This window comes from Canis lupus, chromosome 1 (assembly GCF_003254725.2).
Source record: "Canis lupus dingo isolate Sandy chromosome 1, ASM325472v2, whole genome shotgun sequence".
NCBI lineage: Eukaryota > Metazoa > Chordata > Mammalia > Carnivora > Canidae > Canis > Canis lupus.
In genome coordinates this window covers 35,218,064-35,237,759 of record NC_064243.1, presented here as the reverse complement: position 1 = coordinate 35,237,759, position 19,696 = coordinate 35,218,064, and the positions used below count along the sequence as shown (strand labels likewise).

Below are 19,696 nucleotides of genomic sequence, written 5' to 3'. Positions count from 1 at the left end.
CCTTGAGAGCACAGGGGAGGTAAGTGACTAGAGGGGATCACACTGGCAGTTGAGCATTAGCTCTTGTGACAGGCATGGCATGACACACTATTCAAGTTCTGTGTTAAAATTCAGGGCAAAGCTATCACAATTTAGTCTGGTTTCATAACATTGCTTAAAAGGTAGACATACCCTGTCCAAGTTAGGCAGGAAACCATTTAAAAGTCACTGAAAAGCAAAGGATTAACATTCCTTAGTTTGTACACCTAATTCTCTAGAGACAAAGAAAGGGGGGGGGAGAGAGAGAGAGAGAGAAAGAGAAAGAGAGAGAGAGAGAAAGGCATGGGGGTGGGGAGGGAACAGAATTCCATTAGTTGTTTTTTTAAAAAAATAATTTTACTCTAATGATGCCTTTAAGGTTGATTTTAATTTTTTTCTCCAATATAGTCACTAAGGATATTCCACTTACAAGATGTTCTATTTTGGTTTCTTTCTTTTAAAACGACATGTGTGTCAAGCAAACATTCCAGAGAACGAGTTGTACCAGCAGGACTTGGGTATAACACCACAAGGAAAGCCTCTGAATCCAATTAGGGCACCATCAAGCCAAACAGCTTATTCCAAAATTCTTTTCTGATATAATTTTTTTATTAAGATTTTCTATACTCGCCTAAAGGAATGTTGACTATGTATTACAATGATGGAAGCTTCAAAAGTAGCTAGTTGTAATTCATCAACTTTTCCAGAACCCATAAAAATAATTGTCATTGTTATTAAGCAAGTAGAAAAAAAAAAAAAAAAGACTGCCTCTTCAAGGAGTAAGCATATGAAGAAACAAGTAATGGTGCTCCCTACTAGATTAGGAGTCCCATGAGGAAGACAGGCACCAAAAGGGTTTTATTCTAGGGGGGGGGTGCCCCCACCCTGTACCCAGGCCACAGAAAGTACTTAATAAATATTTACAAAATGGATAACTATATCATGGACAAATGTTTGGCAATAATGAACACACAAGGCCTACCTTCACTAGGCTAGGATTTATTTTAGCAGGTCTCTAGATTTTTCACATAGAGGAAACTGTTTTCAACGGTGCCTTCCTGCAGAACTCCAAATATTTTGAAAGATAACATAACAAACACTAGAGTTTGAAATTGAGAAAATAGCAAAGCCAGCAGGAAGGATGATTAACACTCATAAGAATGGTACAGACATTGGCGACAAATTTTTCAGGTGAACAAAGACTTACATGCTGCTTATTGTGCCCTTTTAGAAAGACAATCCATCAAAAAAAAAAAAAAGAAAGAAAGAAAGACAATCCATCAAAGACAAACAACAGAAGAAAACAGCTGGCATAATTTACTTTTGAAATAATCTTTTAAGAAGTCTGTATTTTTACATAGCAAAGAGTGGTGAAAATTAACATTTTTGGGAGCCACCCCTCCACCCCTCCATGAACATTTCCCTCTTCCTTCTCTAAATGTATTAGGCAACTGAGACTTTTCTTCAGTCTTTCTTCATCTTCTTTCTCCTAACTGGGGGACTCAGAAAGGCAATTTAGTTTCATAGTCAAGAAACTGGAAAGGCAAATTATCCGACTAAACTGAAACTAAATCCCAATTGCCTTTATTTTTCCATTGTTTTTAAGCTTCACGTGCGAGAGATTGATCTAAATAAAACATAAAACCACATGGAATACTATACAATCATATTTTTAAGCTGAGATCAAATTCTGTCATATCTAACATTATGAACGTTTGGCTCTGGATCGACGCTTTAGACTTTTGATTCACTAAATACATCCAGTAGAAACTGGTAGGACTACAAGGCCCTCTATATAGCAGCCCAGTGTTGTGGTGGCAAACATCTGACTATATAGTATATAACATGCTCAATGACTAGGAACCATTCTTTAAGACTGGCAGCTAGCAGCAAGTCCTTGTTCCACTCTAAACAGAAAATACCACCTCTCTTATCTCACCTTTCAGCTGAGAATCAAATATCTCCTGTTATACCAGTATCTTACAGGGAGCAAACACAAATGGAGAAATGATCGATTTTACTGTGCTCTATGTTAAAGCTTCCTGAGAAGTAAGAGAATGTTTTGTTTTATCCTTTAGCTTATTTGGCACCCTGGTGACAATTAGTATGTGCTGAGAGAGAGGAGGGAAGGAAGGAACGAACGAAGGAATCAATGAAGGAAGGAAAGAAGGAGTGGGGGGAGAAAGGAAGAAAGTCATTTTAAATAAAAACACAGAGTTGTAAATTCCATTGAGAGAAAACACGAGCCTTGGGGCCAGAAATACTGCATCACCAATATTCTGCATCACCAATACTGCATCACCAATATTCAAGAAATGTCAATGCCTTCTACTACTTCTTTTCCTACTCCTACGCGAGTGGAAAGGGGGCTGTTAAAAGGTTTTGAGGAGAATAAATTCTAGAAAGCAGGTTATTTATGATCTAGATCAACTGGGACAGTGAAATTTCTTTGAAAGCTATTTCCCTGGTCTTCTGCAGGATTCCAGAAAAGCAAAAACAAGTTGTTGAAAATACACTCCTGCACAGAGCCACCTGTGTTGTCCACTGGTCTCAGGATAATTGCTAAGAGCAGCAGAGACCAATGAGCACTCAAGGAAAATGACATTATCCTACAACAGAAATGCCCTGAGGAAAGTAACCAAGCAAGAGGGTTGACATCACCTACAAGAATGGGAGAGAACAGCTAGAACTGAATTTGGCTCTATTTCCCACCAGCTGGGAAGTTGCAGTTTATTTTTACACTTGTACTTGCAAAAAATAAAAAAGTACAGTAAAAAAAAAAAAAACCTATTTTATTCAAAAGACTTGTTGCATAGTTGGTGAATTCTTACTGAACCATGTTGAAAATTCAGTTATCAAACCGTCTACATCTTGTTGAGCTACCAGTTGTTGCTTTTAGTTTTGTGAAAAGCCTGAGCTAGACAAGATGTGTCGCTATAGCAGCCAAACACAGGAAGTTGCATTTTACTCCTGTTTCCAAATATGCCTAGTGTCAAAATCTGAAGAGAAAAAGAAGTTCCGTTTCATGATTCTATTAACTTCAGATTCTTTAAGGTCAAGGCCAGTAAATTTAATGGCCTTTAAATTCAACATAGATACCTAAGTCCTAAAGGACTCATACTTACTGAGAATCATCATCTACTGGAGTGGCTAAGAAATTATTACCAAGGGGCTGTGTTTATTCTGTGCCATTCCCTTTTTGAGATCGAACAGGAACCTTGTGCTCTTTCTTTTTGCCCCCAGGACTAGATACCCAGCAATAAAAATAACATGGCACTGCAAAACCATAAGTACTTATTAATGAAATCCTTATCAGTTATTTCCAGTGTGCATAGTAAAACTTCATCTTTAAGTCTTGGGATGCTGAATCCAAAATATCAGGGTCAAACCCAAGCGAAATGTTCTCACTTGGAAGAACACCAATGTTCTGTGACCATTAATGGTCCTTAGGGTCAGTGTTTAGCCAATTTTAATCTGCTCAATGCCTCAAAAGACTAAAGTGACAGGGTCACAACTAATGGGTGTGGAGCTTGGCTGAAAATTCCTGTACACCCCCGAACTCCCACTCTACTTTGGATTCAGATCAGGGTCCAAAAAAATTGGGTTTTCCACGGAGCTTTTTAGGAATGTCTTGTATCTCAGCCATCCCAAGATCTGACTTACTTCTAGGGAATTCCTGGTCCAAAAGATGCCAAAAAATTAAATAATCTCTTAGGTGACTGGAGTTTTAAACCCTCTCGAGGGAGATCTAGGATTGCTCAATTCTGATGCACTCATCTTACTTGTGGGCTTAATGGCTTGAGGACCTGTTCCATTTATATTAAAGAATTTGACCTTCACAGAGGTGGGTGTATTTCCGAAGCACTATCTTCATGCCTTGTCACAAGATGGACAAGTCTACCCAATCTGTCCTTCCCACTGAAGAGTTTAACAAGAGATAGGAAGCCATTACCAAAAGCCTGCTAGGTATTTTGCAGTGTGCATGGGGCATAATACAAATGTGTTTAGTCACACATGAATCATCTTTGAATTACCAACCTGACTCAATGGGGCTGCTGCATTTTCTGGCAAGAACATTCTTGTTCTGACTTTACTCTGACAGGTGTTTTAACACTACCTTTCTTTAGCATGCCTATTCATTCTATTTCTTATTTTAGCAGCTTTTTGTGAAGAAACATGTCACTCTGCTGCATATCAAACACATCTAAGATAATAAAAGCATACGGAGTAAGAAAAAAAATCAAACACAGAAAAGAACGAATATATATGTAGTGACATTTGGGAATAAAGCACTTCTCTAAATAGTGTGCCTCACATTTGGGGACCTCAAAGAAGATTATAAAACTAGTCAGGTGGTACTTACATAGTTGCCGACCACACAGGGATTAGCATCCTCATAAGCATTGTTTTTCTCAGCATTTACCCAATCATGAGGTAATTATTTCTGACACAAATATGACAGAAACGGTGTTCGCATAGACTAGTTTTCATTCTACTCCACATATACTCTTTACATGCCATGCCTCATCTCTTAAGTGGCACCGCCTAAGGATATTGATTGGTTCCGATTGCTAAAAACACCTTGAGTGCCTCCTGTTCCTCAATCATATCTACTGAATATGTGGCACTGTTGCAGGTGAGTGGGGAAGAAGCTATAATCTGTTAAGAAGTGGAATTGAAGAAACCAGAAAAAAGGCAATGGATCCAATGTATCTATGGGCCATTGTGAATGGATCTCAGTTTGTAAACCCGTCTTCAGGGCATTGTTATGGCTGGATTTTGTCCCCCAAATTCGTATGTTGAAGTCTTAACCCCAAGTACCTCAGAATGTGACTATATTTGGATATAAGGTCTTTAAAAAGGTATTTAAGGTAAGATGTCATACGAGTGGGCCATAATCCAATTACTGGTGTGCTGGTAAGACAATAAAGATTGAATAGATCTGTACGTTCATAGGCCATATGAGGGCACAGGGAGAAAGTGGCAAGAAGACAGCCTCAGAAGAACCCAACCTTGATCTTGGAATTCCAAGTTCTAAGCACTAAGTTCTTAGACTCCAGAACTGTAAGAAATTGAATTTTATTGTTTGAGCCAACCCAGTCTGTAGTAATTTGTTATGGCAGCCCTAGCAAACTAATACAGACTTTTATAATTGTCCGTGAAGCTGTTTATTCATATATTCAAGACAGAGTGAAAATGTCACACAGCTTCCAACTTCATTTCTACTCTACCCCACCTAACAGAGGGGGAAAGAAACATTGTTTAAAGTCTTCTGCTATGATCACTTTATAATGGCTTTATAAATTAAAACACCATCATTTAAAAAATGAGGTATTCGTGTGTTCTGACATTCCATGGTCTGATGACTCAAGGGGATTCAGTCTTTTTAAAAGTGTACAGTTCTAGATTGTTTTTAAGATCTCCAGTTTGAGATTTTTATTCTTTCCGTGTTTTCTTTAAAAAATTGGCAGCCAAGTACTTTCCAAGCGACAGAACACTAGTTGCACACATATGTATATAATTCCGTTTTAGTAGACTTTAGGAAAATGAAACACTGCTCTGTTAGGCACACAGGAACGTTCAACACGAGCTCAGTTAACTCGTCCTGGCTTATTCCAAGTTTCCATCCTCAGCCGGCTCCTGCACAGACAGCCTGGCCAGTCAGGACACATTAACTTTACAGATGTAGAAGAAATTTTGAAAAACACAGAATCCCTTTAAATAGATGAAATCGGCAATTGCAATCCTGAATCATTCTGTCAGGCTGCCCTTCTCAGTCCTGTGGGCTACCCAGCTGTGGTCAGAAACATTTTTCTTCTCGAAGGATGGTCCAAGGCTATACCCAGCAGGCCCTCTTCAGAGCACCTTAGACAAACAACAACGGCCTTTCCTCGGGGAGGCTGAGAAACCCTTTAGAAAAAGCTTTTAAGAGACCCCAATTAAGACTAGAATTTACTTCATACTGGGCAATGTGCTGCAAAATAGGCACATCACTGAAAGGAAAGACCCCTGGAGTACAAACAGAGGCAAAAATAAAAAGCCAAATATTTCCAAGAGGAACATATGAAAAGAATTTTCAAATAAATGATTGCTTCCTTGTGACGTTTTCAGAATTTGCTGCCCACATTTCTAAAAGAGAAAAGGGCTCAGCCTCCTTTTTAGAAAATATATTTTACTAAAACCTTTCTTAACAGTTTCTCCCACGCGTTATTAAACACCTGTTTCATCCAGCCCCATGCTCTGCCACTTTGGTACCTCCAGAAGTAATTAGCATGCAGCCACCTCAGATGAAGTTCACGGGGGGGGGGGGGGGGGGGGGGGGGGGGGGGGGGGGGTCTTCCTAAAAAGGCAACAGAATCCAAATTCTGTGTCCTTTCCTTAAACAGCAATTGCCATTCTGCAGATAACTTCATTCCCTTCGAATGTAACTACATTTACTTCAAACCTATTGTGGGAAATGAATTATTTCGCAGTTTTTAATATTAGCAAAATGTACGTAAGAGCAAAAACATTTCTGGCAACAAGATTTTGCCAAAATTGTACTTGGCAATCAGAATACTTGCTCAGGAACAAGACATATTAATGAGCAAATTTATTGAGACACTGGGTACAGAACATCAGTGTTTTTATTTATTTATTTATTTGTTTGTTTATTTATTTATTTATTTATTTTTAAAGATTTATTTATTTACGGTAGACATAGACAGAGAGAGAGGCAGAGACACAGGAGGAGGGAGAAGCAGGCTCCATGCCGGCAGCCAGACGTGGGACTCAATCCCGGGACTCCAGGATCGCGCCCTGCGCCAAAGGCAGGCGCTCAACCACTGAGCCACCCAGGGATCCCCATCAGTGTTTTTAAACTAGACATTTTATAACTTCTACTTCACTTCAAGAGAAGATACACACTGTTAATGAGAAATTTTCATCTGAAGCCACTTCTTAAACACTGCTTATCTCCAGGGGATGTTCCTCATGTTAAGAAACTTCTGGAATATTTGCTGAAAATACAGATTTGGAGATCCCTCTCCAAAAGATGGATTTGGCTGCTGCCCAGTAGTATTTTTTTCCCCAGCCATACTAGGTGATTCTCACCATCAGGCAAGTCTGTAAAATACCATTATTATCACTGTACACAGGTTTTAAAGTTAGTCCATTCATCTTTAAAACATTAAACTTTCATAAAATATTTTTTTTAGGCTGTAACAACAAGAGTAGGTCAAAGTTGAGTTCTCATGTGACAATCATTTGAAAAAGTCTTTTGAAATTAATTAAAAGCTTTTTGCTAAAGAGAAAATCTTCTACATAAAAATATTAATTGTGATTAACTATAAGTGGGTATTTTTACATATCACAGCAAGTTTGCTTTGCTACCTTATGATCCAGCCAAGCTATCAGCCAAGTAGAGAGCCAGAATAAAGATGCTTTCTTATAGTAGGTCTCAAAAAAACTAAGCTTCACATGAGCTTTTCTCAAGAAGCTACCTGTGTGCTCTGTCCAAATAAGGAAATAGACCCAGAAAACATAAGACACTGATCTGGCAATTTGGAGATCCAATACAAGAGGGAAGTGGAAGGACTCCCCAGGATGATATGAAGAGAGATCCAGGGCAAGAGCCGGGCAGCAAGCTTAGAGGAAATCCAGTCCAATTTGGATTCACTTCTTAAGGGTGAACTTGACAGAAAAAAAAAAGTGTCTGAACATACTGAGAAGGGATTTACAGGATTGGGGGAAAGATTTGGAGATGAGTATGCAGGACCCTTCGCAAGCAAACAAAAACACCAGTAAGGAAAGCAGAAGCCATGCAGGAAAGAAAAAGTAATCATGGTTTACCACAAGGCTTAGCTATCATCAGCTTTTACGTAGTTATACAGAATACTAATCAAAAGTACAATAATATAAGAATGCTGGGAAGAGGAGAACATGGGAGGACAGGAAATGCATGATGAGGCAGTAGGGGTGTGGGGAGAGACAGGGTCAGAGTAGATATGAAAAACAAAACTGCATCTTCAATTTCCATACTGTAAGGTCAGGAATAATGTGTCAAGATGAACAATCAATAATTAGCAATGTAAGCATGCTACTTAGAGACTGGAGGTAAATACTAAAGAATTAGTTTAAACAACTGTACACTTCTTGGACACTACTTAACTTTCCACTCAGTTCCTTGCACTCTATTAATATCCAATCTGGTCAGACCAAGCTGTTCAGTTATTCAACAAACAGCTGTGTCAGGCATAGATCTCAGAATAAGAAAGCAGACTGAGGAACAAGATAAGATCCCTTAGCTCCCAGAGTTTAGGTTCTAGTGAAGGGAGACGATGACAAACAGGATAATCTGAGAAATCTGTGCAATGAAGGAGCTGAAGAACTTCGACTGGGGGGTGGGTGGACAGGCTCCTCTGAAGAGGGCTGGACGGTGAAGGTGTTTATGAAGCTGATCATGCTAGAGTGAAGACAAGGAGTCAACTTTGTAAAGAGCTAGTGGAAGAGCATCCCTTATGTCCCACATAGAGAGAGCGGCAACTGCCAAAGTGACAGGTTAAGAATGAGACATGTTTGCCGGATGATTGAACCCAAGAGTAAAGCTGTAGGACAAAGGGGTGTGCTGGATGGGGGAGGGGCAGGGATCGAGGATCATAGAGGATCATGTGTGGCCTTGAAGCCAGAGTCCGAAATCTAGATTTCATTCTAAATGCAATGGGAAGACACATGATTTAGGTTTTAAAGCATGACTTGTGCTGTTGTGCGGAACATGAATTGCAGAAGTCTGAGAACAGAAGCAGGAGATCAGCCCAGAGTCACTACAACTGTCCACACCATGAGTGGTCAGGGCTTGAATGGTGGCAGTAATGATAGAAGCGAGGGGCCTGGAGATACATTTTGAAGGGAAAACGTGCAGGACTCGTGGATGGTTTGGTGTGAAGGGGAAGGGGAAACTCAAGGACTCCTCGACTTCTGGTGAGGATGAGTGAGTGGCTGGCGGGATCATTTGGTGACATGTAGAAAGTTGAAGGAAGAAGGAGTGTGGATGGTCAACTCAAGCCTTCTGTTCATACATTTACCTGCAAGATGCCCATGAGAGACCCAAGCAGACCTGTCCAACACACAGTTGCATATCTGAGCCTGGAAGCACAAGGTGAGGGCGGAGTTACAGATGCAGACATGAGCATCACCCCATTTTCATTTCTCCAGCCTCTCCCTCAACCCGGGGTCAGGCATGCACATCTCCCTGTTGGGTTATCACAGCCAACCTCCTGGTCCTGCTTTCGGGTCTCTCCCAGGAAATCAATGCCGCCCGTGGCTGGCTGGTTCATCCCCCGGGGGCAAAGCTCTAATCATTTCTCATTTGATAAAAAACCTTCAGTGGCTCCTACCACCTTTGTCCTTCTGGCCTTCCAGAGCCAGAATTCTTGTCCCCCCCACTTCCTACACTTTTGGCCTTCCTGACTTGTCCCCACAGCTCTCCAGGGTCCCTTTCCTTCCACCTTCCTTTCTGCCAATCTCCACCACGTGGGTGAACCTTGTAGGCACAGACCCTTGTAGGCAGTGTATGATTTCCCTTTGAATATCCCCTCACGGCCCAGCACAGAACCTTCCGTGTAATTACTTCAACTGGATGAAGGTGCCACTCTTTTTCCTCTTAATATCGCTTCACAAACCAAGCTCATGTGCAGGAATATATCCACCCAGCACATATCAACACAGGTTAGCAGGTTCTTCTTAAGCAGACCACTTCACTCCTTCCTTCATCAACCCAAATTCCCTTAGTGTTATACTTGCCAGGTTTATATGAATAAAAACATCTAGACCCTTGAAACAAAAATAAACAAAGGAGTAGTAAGCAAATATAAATAACAGACCAAACTTTTAAAAGTAACCTTATTTGTGCATTCCCTTCTGGAGAACAAAAACCGTTGTTTTTGCTTTGGGTTCCCCACCTTCAGGGAGCAGTGGAATAGAGGGTGGATCAGGAGTGTTTATTTTCTTAAGACTATTTCTACCTTAAGAACACTTTTACAGAAGTTGAGTCCTCACTAAATATGTATCTTTACTCCCAGGAAAAGAGACTCCCAAGAATAGGCAGTTAGCCTCATTACACTGAAGTCCCTCAAGACAAGAAAACGTTGGAATTCTCTATTCAAATTAAGGAGGCTTAATTAGAGTATCAACAACCCAGAGTCCTTGTCTCCCTCCCTACTACATCAAGTAGGCAAAAGGTGAAGTGTCACTCCCCCACCGATTGTTATCCTCTTGGATTTCTTTTTCTTTTTTTTTTTTTTTTTGAATGTTTTTTTTTATTGGAGTTCGATTTGCCAACATATAGTATAACACCTAGTGCTCAACCTGTCCAGTGCCCGCCTCAGTGCCCGTCACCCAGTCACCCCATCCCCCTGCCCACCTCCCTTTCCAGTAGCCCTTGTTTGTTTCCCAGAGTTAGGAGTCTCTCATGTTTTGTCACCCTCTCTGTTATTTCACGTATTTTCTCTCCTTTCCCCTTTAATCCCTTTCACTATTTTTTATAGTCCCCAAATGAATGAGACCATATAATGTTTGTCCTTCTCTGATTGACTTACTTCACTAAGCATCATACCTTCCAGTTCTATTCACGCTGAAGCAAATGGTGGGTATTTGTCGTTTCTAATGGCTGAGTAATATTCCATTGCATACATAAACCACAGCTTCTTTATCCATTCATCTTTTGATGGACACCGTCCTCTCAGATTTCTGAAGATAAAATACATGTAAGCTAAAAATATCTGGGATAGAGGTGCCTGGGTGGTTCAGCTGGTTAAGCATCTGCCTTCAGCTCAGGTCATGATCTCAGGGTCCTAGGACTGAGCCCCTCATTGGATTCCCTGCTCAGTGGGGAGTCTGCTTCTCCCTCTCCCTCAGCCCCTCTGTCCCTCTGCCTCTCCCTGCTTGTGCATGCTCTCTCTCTATCTCTCTCTCTCAAATATATAAACAAAATCTTTAAAAAATATATCTGGGATATTACTCATCCACAAGACCTGATGAGCTATAGATCAAAGAGAAGTAAATGAAGTTCAAATGTTCCCTCATTTTCTTTCTCTCCAAGTGAGTGACATTTGCATTATGATCAAACAGACTAAGAAGAAAACTAAACCCAAAAAGAAGATGGCTATAGTAGGACCTATATTTTTGTATTCATCATGGAATTCACAAGAAAAAAAAAGTGCATGAAAAACAGCCAATGAACTTAAAACCGAGTCCAATGACAGCTAGAGAAAAGCTAATAATATATGTACAGGTCAGAAAATGGCTTTAATTCCAGTGGAGGTCCAGGTGGACACAGGATGTGGAAGCCCTGGCTATGATCATGTCCAAAGCAGAGGAAAGCTGGGACTGTCACACTACCTCTTCATAAACAAAAATCCATTCTCTCTTTTCCTCCCTCCATATAGATTTCTCTTCATGCACATATTTAAAAACAGAATCTTTATTTTAAACCTGCCTTTTGATATTGTTGCTATTTATTGTAAAAATCACTTTTCAAAATTCTTTTTTACAACATTTCTTTACAAGATTTATTTATTTGAGAGAGAATACGTGCACGGGAGCAGGGGGTGGGGCAGAGGGAGAGAGAATCCTCAAGCAGACTCCCAACTAAATGCAGAGCCCACACAGACTCCATCCCAGGACCCTGAGATCATGACCTGAACTAAAATCAAGAATCAGCTGCTTAAGGGGTGCCTGAGTGGTATAGTTGGTTGAATGTTGTACTCTTGGTTTCAGTCGAGGTTGGAATCTCAAGATCCTGGGATAGAGCCCTGTACTCAATGAGGAGCCTGCTTGGGACTCTCTCTCCCTCTGCCCACCTTCCCCCCGAACCCCCACTCCTTGCATATGTTCTCTTTCTCTCTGTCTTTAATAAATAAATCTTAAAACACACACACACACACACACACACACACACACGTTGGCCACTTAACCAACTGAGCCACCCGGGTGCCCCATATTTTACATCATTTTTAAATGGTTTATTCCATGATATGACTGTATCCCAATTAATTTTAAGACTTTCTTGGTGTTCAACTGCTATTTCCATTTTTTGGCTTTTAATAAACCTTGTCCCAGAGAGCAAGTAATTATTTCCTTTTCAAGATGCTTCTGAAAGTGGAACTGCTGGGTCTGAGTATATGCACATTTTAAGGTTTTACATATGTATCATCAAGATGCTCTTCTGATAGGTTGTGCCAATTTTAACTACCATAAGACAATCATCTGAGAATCATTCTTTTAAATCCTTGCCCAATTCATAGGTGATCAATGGCATCTTTTTTTTTTTCCATTAAATTGCTGAAACTATTTCATACACCAATTGGTAAATTATGTTTCCTCTTTGGTTAAGTAATGTGGGCAAGTTAACTCTTCAGCTTTAGTTTTCCCCATCTGTAAAATGGGGATATTAATAGTAATTACCCTATAGGGATTTTGTAAGGATTAAAAAGTTAATTTAAGCAAGGCACTTACTTACAGCGAGATCACAGTTATAGCCACCAGATACTTTGAAAAATGCCTGTTCATGTTCTTTACTTGTTTTTCTATCTGAGCCTTTATTTTTTTTCTTATTGATATTTTTTCTTACTGGTTTTTAAAGGTCTTAGAATATTAAGATATTAATCAGTTTCCATACACGATGCAAATATTTTGACAACCTTATGATTTCCTTTTTCAATTTGCTAATGATGGTTTTTTTTTTTGCCACACATAAGTTTAAAAACTTAGTATCATTAAATCATTCACGTTAAGTCAGAACAAGTTACAGAGATCCAATATTCGAATAGGATAAAGATAGCAAAGGAACAGATGATTCTTAACTCTAGTTTGTAAGACAGAATTGATAAATTTGACTATGTGAAAAGTTTTACATGAAAAAAATAAAGAAATTTAAGAAGAAAAACACAAAAATGTTTACAATACATAAGCATAAGGCTAATCTCTTTAACACAAAAATCTGTAAGATTTGTTACAAGTAATTCAGAGAAAAAAAAATACAAATACTCCACTTCATTCATAACCAAAGTGGGATATCCCTTTTTTCATAAAGATTGACACGGATTTTTTCAAATTAATTATGCACAACATTGTGGTCATGTATTAGTTGTGCAGAGTGCTCACTGCACAAGGGCATCTAGACAAGGAAATGAACTGGGACTGAATTTCTGCTAATGTTCCACTTGTTAAATCATGTGCCTGCAGGGCTGCCTCACCTGGAGGGAGTCACTTCAGTTTCTCACAAAGCACTATATGGTCTAAGAGAGATCTTGATATGCATGCAGTGTTGGTGAGAGTTCAGAAAAAGGAATTCTCAAATACTGAGAAGATATACATACAGCCTCCTTGAGAGTAATTTGGCAAAGTCTATTAAAATAAAATACACAAATCTCTTGACTTGAAAATTCTATTGCTAGGATTTTACTGGTCCACGTAGTTCAAGATGTTTAGATAAAGATGTTCATTTCAGCATTTTTCGTAATAGCATGCACACAAAAGAACCCTGATATAATATAAAAATACAAATGTGGGGCACCTGGGTGCCAGGTCATGATCTCAGGGTCATGGGATCGAGCCCCGTGTGGGGCTCTGTGCTCAGTAGGGAGTTTGCTTGAGATTTTCTCTCTCTCCCTCTTTGCCCTCCTGCTTCTTTCTATAGATAGATAGATAGATAGATAGATAGATAGATAGATAGATAGATAGATAATAGATAGATAGATAGATAGATAGATAGATAGATAGATAGATAAATACATAGGGGTGGCTGGGTGGCTCAGTCAGTTAAGCATCTGCCTTCGGCTCAGGTCATGATCCTGGAGTCCTGGGATCGAGCCCCACACTGGGCTCCCTGCTCAGCAGGTAGCCTGCTGCCCCTTCTGCCCCTCACCCAGCTGTGCTCTCTCTCTCTCAAATAAATAAATGAAATCTTTTTAAAAAATACAAACATAAAATATAAGAATAGAGTTCTTCTAAAAATTATATCTACATATTATAGAATTGCTTATTTATAGGATTAAAAATATCAATACAGATATTTGTAGTTGTAGTACACAAAAAACTTAAACACCAGAGCAATAACTATATAAAATGTCTTGCTGGTGTTTTGATAAAGATACATACTTGAATGAAAACTTTCTGAAATGAAAACAAAAAAAGTTGCTCATTCTGGGTTATAATTGGGAAGAGACTGGGGTTCTGGGAGGGAGAAAAACTTACTTTTAGCCTGAATTGTCTTCTAAAGTTTTACTTCTGATCATGTGCATGTTATTTTCATAAAGGAAAATAAACTCTATATATTTTTGCTTTCATGATTTCTTCTTACACCAGGTTTACATAGAAATGGATAAATATTCTGGGCAGGACCTGGGCCCTGACCAAAATATGAAAACCCAACAACATGGATAGATAGACGTTCTATCATGGCCTAGGTGTGATGCTGAATACTTTATTCACTTATTCACTTGTTCCTTCATTTTCTAAAAATTAAAGAGTGGCTTTCTCTGCTCTTTTAACTCAAGGGCTGAGGCGAAGCTGCCAAGAGTTGGTCTGTGTGACACAGTGGGGGAGATGGTACTGAAGAAGACAGAAGAAATAGTTACTAGACTTAGATACCACCCTTAAGACAACAAAGCCAGAGTAACAATCCTTGAGGTAAAAAACAAATATAACTCTCATTCATATGGTCATTGGCTTAAAGTGATCAGGCTGTTCATTGAGAATATTTGGTGATTCATTGATATATTCAACAAATTTTTTTTAAAAAAGATTTTATTTATTTTTTCATGAGAGACAGAGAGAGAGAGAGAGAGAGAGAGAGAAAGAGAGAGAGAGGCAGACATGCCAGAGGGAGAGGTAGGCTCCCCGCAGGGAGCTTGATGCAGGACTCAATCCCAGGACTCTGGGATCACGACCTAAGTCAACTGCTGAGCCCCCCAGGCACCCCTCAACAAACATTTGTGTCCAATCTGCCAGGCCTCGTAGTAGTTGGCAAGGGGAATACTGAAGTCTCAATGCTTCTAGGGTATGAGGCCAGAGGGTACCAAAGCCACCCTATTTAGAGACATATCTGTTGAGCCTGCACTTAGAAATAATGGATCTAATACTGGCAAACCAAATCCAGCAACACTTATAAAGAATTATACACCATACCCACATGAGCTTTATCCCAGGAATGCAAACTTGGTTTAACATCTAAAAATCAATTAATGTACTATGCCATATTAATAGAATGAAGGACAAAAAGCCATATGAGTATCTCAACAGAGGGGGGAAAAAGCCTTTGACTCTTGAATGATAAAGATGCTCACAAACTAGGAACAGAAGGGAACTTTTTGATAAACAGCATCACTGCAAAACCCACAGCTAATATGACAGTAAATGGTAAAAACTGATTGCTTTCCCCCTTCTCAGGGAGAAGCCAAGAACATTCACTCTTGGGCTCTGTCATGGCAGCTTTGCTGAAGAAGACCACCAGCCTTGTGGGTCTGGCCGTTATGTGAGTCACACAAGAGGCTAAGAATACTGTACACAAAGATTCTTAATGTTCTTGAGCAAATTCCTAAAAATGCAGCATAGAGAAAGTATACAGAATAGATTACAAATGAGAAGCTGAGTATGGCTAAAGCAGAACCAGATGTTAAGAAATTAGAAGACCAACTTCGGGGTGGCCAACTAGAAGAGGTGATTCTTCAGGCTGAAGTCTGGCAAGAAAAATGATACAGTGGAAATCATGGGAGCTTTTAGTAGAAGAGCCCCCTGCTCACCAATGGAAATGGCCAACATAAGCATCATTAAATGACTAGTGTGTTGATAGGAAACTGATGTAATTAAATGTTCTGTTACATTTTTTTTAAAAAGTTCACTCTTGCTACTTCCATTTTCAACATGATAGTGTATAATGGGTGAAGGCAATTAGGCAAGGAAAAGAGATAAAAGACATTCAGACTGGAAAACAAGAAGTAAAATTATATCTATTTGCACCTGACTTTGTATATAGATCTTGTATGTAGAAATCCTAAGGAATACACTGAAAAGCTATTGGGACTAAAAAAATGAATTCCACAAGTTTTCAGGGTATAAGATCAACACACAAAAATTTATTTTTGTATATCTATATGCCGGCAAGTAACATTCTGAAAATGAAATAAGAATAAAATTTCATTTATTATAGCATCAAAAATAATAAAATATATATGGATAAATTTAACAAAGAAACACCAACACTTATACATTGAAAACTACAAAATATTGTGGAAAGAAATCATAGACGATCTAAACAAATGTAAAAGCATTAGTGTTTACAGATTGAAAGACTTCATATTGTTTTTAAGACTTCATATTGTTAAGAGAACAGTGTTATTCAACACAATCCCTACCAAAGTTCCAGCTGGCTTTTTTGCAGAAACTGACAAGACAACTGATTCATTCAAAATCCAAGGGGACTAGAATAGCAAACAGAATCTGGCAAAAGAAGAACAAAGTTAGGGCAGTTGGCTGGCTCAGTTGGTAGAGCACACAACTCTTGATCTCAGGGTTGTGAGTTCGAGCCCCATGTTCAGTGTAGAGATTACTTCAAAATAAAGTCTTTAAAAAACAAAAAAAAATTTTTTTAAAGAATAAAGAAGACATACTCTTCTGTTTCAAGACTTACTACAAAGCTACAGTAATCTATACAGTGTGGCATATTAATAAACATACAGATCAACGTGACAGAAGTGTTCAGAAATAAGCCCTTACTACGTATACTGTCAATTGATTTTTGACAAGGTGCCAACACAAATGAATAGGGAAAGAATAATCTTTTTCAAAAAATGGTGCAGGACAACTAGATATCCACATGGAAAAGAATGAAATTGGAACCCTACAACACACCACACACAAAAATTAACTTGACATGTATCATAGCCCTAAATGTAAGAGCTAAAATTATAAAACTCTTAGAAGAAAACTCAGGTGTAAACCTTCTTGACATTGGTTATGCAATGGTTTCTCATCTATAACTCCAAAAATACAAAGAAAAAAATGGAAATAATCAAAATTTCAAAATTCTGAATTGCAAACCATATCAAGAAAGTGAAAAGACAACCGGAATGGGAGAAAGTATTTGTAAATCACATATCTGGTAATGACTTATCTCTAGTACATAAAGAATTCTTTTATTCCAATAACAGAAAGTCAAATTATCCAGTTAAAATTGGGCAAAGGATCCAAATTGACATTTTTCCAAAGAAGACATACAGATGGCCAACATGTACATGAAAAGATGTTTAATGTCATTAGTAATTAGGAAAATGCAAATCAAAACCACAATGAGATACAACTTCACATTTACCAGGATGGCTATAATCACAAAGATAAATAACAAGTATTGGCAAGGACATGGAGAGATTGGAACCTTCGTACATTGCTGAAGAGAATGTAAACTGGTAATAGCTGCTTTGGAAAACTACTTGGCGCTTCCTTAAAACACAACATAAACATACAGTTACCATGTGACCCAGCAATTCCACCCCTAGAAATATGCCAAAGAGAAATGAAAACATATGTTCACCAATAACTTGTACACGAAGCTCATGGCAGCACTATTCACAGAACCAAAACATAGGTAAAATGTGGTACATCCATACAGTGGAGTGCTAGCTGGCAATGAAAAGAAATGAAGTATTTATACACGGATGACCCTTGATAACATTATGCCACGTGAAAGAAGTCAATCACAAGAGGGCATTTGGTAATTCCACTCATACAAAACATTCAGAATAAGCAAATCTACAGAGACAGAAAGTAGATTAGTGGTTCATTAGGGCTGAGTAAGCTGGGAAAAGAGATTGATGGTTGTACAACACTGTGAATACACTAACAAATAACGAATTGTACATTTTCAGTGAGCAGAATTTCATGGTATGTTAATCATATGTCAATTGTTTAAAAAAAGAAACAGAAATAATGGCTCTAACTGCATGTTTTCAGAAATAATGATTAATAGTATTCCTAAAACCTGGAGAAATAGATACAGCCCTAAGCTGAAAAGTTCAAAAGAGCCTAAAATCAAGAGAGTGAAAAGCAAGTTAACTTGCGGCCTATAATGATTATTTTACAAAAGCCCAAATCAAGTATCTTTTATGGTTAAGCATAACTTTTTGTTTAAATTACCTTTTGTATAAATCAGCTGCACAATATCTCAACGTGATTAGTCATTTTATTGGGAATTATAGCAACCTGGGTATTTTTTGCTGTACTGGGTAACGGCTAGGACAGTCATATTGGAAGAGTCTGCTCCGCTTCTTAGTGATCGTCTATGTGATAATATTCCTTGCTTTCCGTAAAGGCAAAATTCACCTTTCTAATATTAACCCTAACAATATTTTGCAGCAAAAGAACTAAGTTCAGGGCAGTACTTTATACCTGTTGTATTCAAGTACCGATTTAATTCTATGCTTTACTAGTGCAGAAATTTAAAATATCAACTCTTCCTTAAAATGATAAAAAAAAAAGTCACTCTGCTTTAAACTAAGACAAAGGAAAAATAAATAAATAAACTAAGACAAAGGAAACTAAGCTTCACTTGCACAAGAGAGTTTACTAAAGTCATCTTCCCCCGCCCCCCATCCCATCCCCAAAAGCCATCAATATGAAGTCTCTGATGTTCTGGGGGCACTGTACAACCCTGTCATCAACAGGCAGGGAAGGTGTGATCTTATTTGGGATTCTGATTTTTCTTCTTCATAGGTTTTTCTTTTGTGGGCATTAACATAAGCCCCAGCAAAAGCTTCTGATTTTTTAGGGTGTGAAGCTCTGCAGTACAAACCAACCCATGTGGGGGGGAAGCTGGAATGATAGAAGGCTATCTAGTTGGGAGACATCCTGGAGCTGATTAAAAAAAAAAAAACCTTCATCTGTGCCCTGTCACTTCCTTTCAGCAAGATCCTGTTAATGTTTACACAATTTAAAAAGTGTATCAGATATCTCAAGGAATAACGTAAATGGCCCCTTTGAGGTTTGGGTGTGTGTGTGTGTGTGCGTTTTAAAGGTTGATGGAAAAATATCAAAATAGGACCTTTTAAATTCATTTCATTATCCAATCACAAGGAACGCCACCAAAAAGTTGTTTATCCCTCGCCCGCTGGAGAAATGCCAGGCGTACCTTCCTTCCCCTTTCTCAAAGAAAATGGAAAAAAACAAACTTTTAAGGCAGAGCGCTGCAACTCGGGCACGTCACGCACGATTCCACGAAGCGAGTGTTAGCCCCGGAGGCCCGAGCTGGCCGGGGCCGCCCCCCGCAGCCTGGGAGCGCCGGTGCGCAGCCTCAATTATCGTTTGAAACGGTCAAGCCTTTCAAAAGTGAGTTCCTAAGTACTCAGACTTCGGCCAGGATAAGAGAAAGCGCTCAGCACTTCTACTCCGAAAACAAACCATCAATCAGTTGACAGGCTTGAAAGGATTCAGCTCTAGTCTGTTCGGAAGCCAAAGCGTAAATACAGAAAAGCCTGCTGGCGCGTTTACCGCGCTCTCTTAAGTTTTCGCGTTTTAAAAACACCGCAAGACGCAAACGGCGTTTCCCGTAACTTTCAGGCTCGCTCGGAGGAAATTCACAGAAAACGCCCGGGCGAGGCACCTCGCTCGGGAAAATGGAGCCTGTGCCTTTAAGGTAAAGTCGGCTGGG

The 19,696-nt window shown here is 39.1% G+C and overlaps 1 protein-coding gene, 1 long non-coding RNA gene and 1 pseudogene across 8 annotated transcripts in view; 2 read left to right on the top strand and 1 right to left on the bottom strand.

Moving 5' to 3' along the window:
• Nucleotides 1-19,696, bottom strand: part of PHACTR2 (phosphatase and actin regulator 2) — a 205,669-nt gene that overhangs the window by 108,055 nt on the left and 77,918 nt on the right. The window lies entirely within an intron of this gene.
• LOC118353037 (NADH dehydrogenase [ubiquinone] 1 alpha subcomplex subunit 5-like) lies at nt 15,480-15,818 on the top strand (annotated as a pseudogene).
• The window catches only part of LOC125755598 (uncharacterized), an 82,758-nt gene continuing 82,073 nt past the window's right edge, over nt 19,012-19,696 (top strand). For both annotated transcript variants that reach the window (XR_007412444.1, XR_007412445.1), the window contains exon 1: nt 19,012-19,681. This is a non-coding gene — a long non-coding RNA (uncharacterized LOC125755598). The remainder of the gene's footprint in view (nt 19,682-19,696) is intronic.